Source organism: Mus caroli, chromosome X (genome assembly GCF_900094665.2).
Source record: "Mus caroli chromosome X, CAROLI_EIJ_v1.1, whole genome shotgun sequence".
Lineage (NCBI taxonomy): Eukaryota > Metazoa > Chordata > Mammalia > Rodentia > Muridae > Mus > Mus caroli.
The window spans coordinates 97625398-97628862 of record NC_034589.1 but is presented as its reverse complement, the minus strand read 5'-3'; positions in this window follow the sequence as shown (position 1 = coordinate 97628862).

The following is a 3465-nucleotide window of genomic DNA, read 5'->3' as shown; positions in this document are numbered from 1 at the left end:
TGAGTCTTTATAACAATGACATATTAATATTTGCCTCACACATGCACAAAATGTGATGCTAGACCTATAGGAGGAACTGTGAATGGAAGTTACTAGAAACTGCACCTTCCATAGAAACTTCTTCAAGGCTGATTAACTGATTAGAATTTCAAAGATTGTGGAGAAGTTGGAATGCTGTTGGTCCATAGCTTAATTTAGTTATCTTAAGCTCTATTTAGCCTCCTTAAAAAAGGTTTTCTTTAGAAATCAGATTTATTCATTTTATTTTATGTGTTTTGCCTTCATTTATGTCTGTGTACCATATGATTGCTTGGTGCTTGAGGAGGTCAGAAGAAAACATCAGATCCCCTGGAACTGGCTATGAGCCACCTGGTGGGTGCTGGGAACCCGGCTCCTCTGAAAGTCAGGGCTCTTAAATACTAAGCCAGCTCTCCAGCCTGATATTAGCTTCCTTAATAGTTATTTCTTACCCATCGCAGTTTCTGATCCATTATCCTGTGACTATCAGACAAAAACCATTTGGAATGTATTAATTTAACAAATCCTCAATTTCCATGACCCAAAACATTAAATAACATTTGAGACTTATAGCTGAGATTTTTCCACTTGCCTGTAACCTGTTATCTCCATCAATGTGTTTAAAAAGTGCTTTGGTTTGTGACTTTCTTCTTCCTGGGCTGCAATCACTTCTACTTGGCTTCAGAGTAAGTTCTGTCTTACCCTCTTTGAGGTGAGAGTGGTATTTTTGTGTTATCAATTATAACAGCACAAATAGACTGACACAAATGGGCTAAGGGATTCTGATACTACTTCATTCACTACAGATATTGTTATTCTAGGTTTGAATTCTGCCCCTTTCTAGGCATCACTTAGTTTTCTCACCTAGCACATCAGAGTATTGGGAATAAAAATCAGTTAACCTGTACACCAGAATTACCTGGCCAGGGTAGGAAAGCAGGGAGGGCTAAAAACAGATGCCCGATTACTACATCATAGAGATTCTGTTTGGGGCTAGGTCCTAAATACCACAGTTTATTACTTTCCCCAATTAGATCTCACAAGTTCAACTGTATGGGAGTCTATCAGTTGGCCCTTTGAGGAAGGCAGTTTTAAAGATAAACAAGAAGCCGGGGCGTAGTGGTGCACGCCTTTAATCCCAGCACTCGGGAGGCAGAGGCAGGCGGATTTCTGAGTTCAAGGCCAGCCTGGTCTACAAAGTGAGTGCCAGGACAGCCAGGGCTACACAGAGAAACCCTGTCTCGAAAAACCAAAAAAAAAAAAAAAAAAAGATAAACAAGCCATCTTCATGAAGATTGACAAAAGAAGCTTTGGGGACAGATTAGAGACTAAAAGAAACGGTGGAAGTGGCTAGGGATAGCTTAGTTGGTTAGAGTGCTTGCTCATTTCAGCCCACTCTTACATTTGGATAGATAACCTGGGAAACTAAGCTTACATAAATCAACTTTGCCAATACTGACTTTGATAGAATAAACTGTAGCAATTCCAGCTAGAGTGGAGGTAGGAAGATCAGAATTCCAGCTATATAGTGAGTTCAAGGCCAGCCTGGGATCTATGAGTCTTGGGACCAGGGTGGAAGACAGCCAGAGTCCACAGGCCTGCCCTTTGGGGACTAGGGTAAACACTACTACAGTGAGCAAGTATGTGGTGAAAAGATGGCAGAGAAGGAGAAGCAGAGCAGTTTGTGCTCTATGAAGAGAGGTAGAACTATGAGGAACAGCCTGATGTAAGAGGCTTGCACAGCCACCATGATGATGTTTGGGACTGTGCTGCCACCAAAGGCCATGTATGCTTCTGTGGCTCTATAGCAGCAGGCATCAGTGTCAATGACCATGGCCCATGTTACCACCAAAGACCACAACGGGAGTGCGTGGTCTCACACGCCATCTGAGGAAAGGTTGCTGTTTGAGGTCTGTACCTAGCCGCCCCCCTCCCCCACTTGCTCGCTGAGGCACCTGGGAGAGCTGGCCCCGCCCCAGTGTGGGGCAGTGCAGGAGGGCTGGCCCCACCCCTTGCCTGGCCTTAATGGCGTGAGCGGGAAAGATGGCCCCGCCCCTTGCTCGCTGAGGCACTTTGGGGAAGGAGGCCCCGCCCCTTGCCATGGCCACGAGGGCTAGTGGACTGACCAAGTCAGCTACCACTCAGACCCAGATCCAAGGCTTTAAGTTAGCCCACCCCAACACATACCCTACCTATGATCTGCTGAAGTGCGTGCAGGGGGTCTGTCTGCAGAACCAAAACTGCAGTCTTTGTGACACAGGGCAACAGTAGGATATCCTAGAGAAGTCTCTGTGAGGGTCTGGTTTTGATAGTGTAGCAGAAGCCAGAGGTCTCGAACCAGACCAATGACATATTGCAATAAACATTTGCAAGTTAACATGTGTGGAGAAGGGTTGGAGAGGTTCAGCGGTTAAGAGCACTGACTGTTCTTATGAAGGTCCTGAGTTCAAATCCCACAACCACATGGTGGCTCACAACCATCCATAATGGGATCTCACACCCTCCACTGGTGCGTCTGAAGACAGCTATAGTGTACTTACATATAAATAATAAATAAAATTTAAAAAAATATTTAGTTTTTTTGGGGGGAGGGGAGGTTGCGAGACTGGAGGGTTGATATGCAGGGATGGTGAGATGAGTGGGATTGGAGTGCAGGATGTGAAATTCACAAAGAATCAAAAATGGAAAAAGCAGGAAGAGGGAGGATAAATAACAGGGTTTTTTTTTTTTTTTTTAAACTGGCTCTCCATTTAACTTCCTGTTATTCATCAAGTGGCTCACAACTTTCTTTACCTTCACAAAAGCTCCCAATTTGCAATTCACTTCTATGTATCACCCTCTCCCCCACCTCCCTCTTTGAGATGAGAGTCCAACTCTTGCTGTTCTGGAACGTGCTGTGTATACCAGGCTACCCAGAAACTCACAGAGATCTGAGTTTATGCCTACTTAGTGCTGGGATTAAAGTCCTGTGTCATCATACCCTCCTTTAAAAAAAGAAACATGTATTCTATTTCGTATCTTTGTGGTTTAGCAATCTTGTATAATGCTAGATCTCAAAGGCTTGAAAATCAAGAGTAGACCAGGCTAGAGATAAGCAGCAGTCAGCTCACCTAATGATACAACATGCATTTTGTCATTTCTCATCTCAGGCCTTTTGCTGATCCTTTGCAGTCCTTTCAAGATCCAGGTTCTGTATAAGGAACTGAAAAATACCCAAGATCTCTTTCTACTCATTGGTAAGTCAGCTAGACAGCAAGAGTTGGACTCTCATCTCAAAGGGGGAGGTGGGGGAGAGGGTGATACATAGAAAGTGAATTGCAAATTGGGAGCTTTTGTGAAGGTAAAGAACGTTGTGAGCCACTTGATGAACACATGCTATAGTTTCCTAATTTCGTCTTTTCCCTGTGGGGGGTCTCTTGTTTCTATGTATTTCTTTTTTCTTTCTTT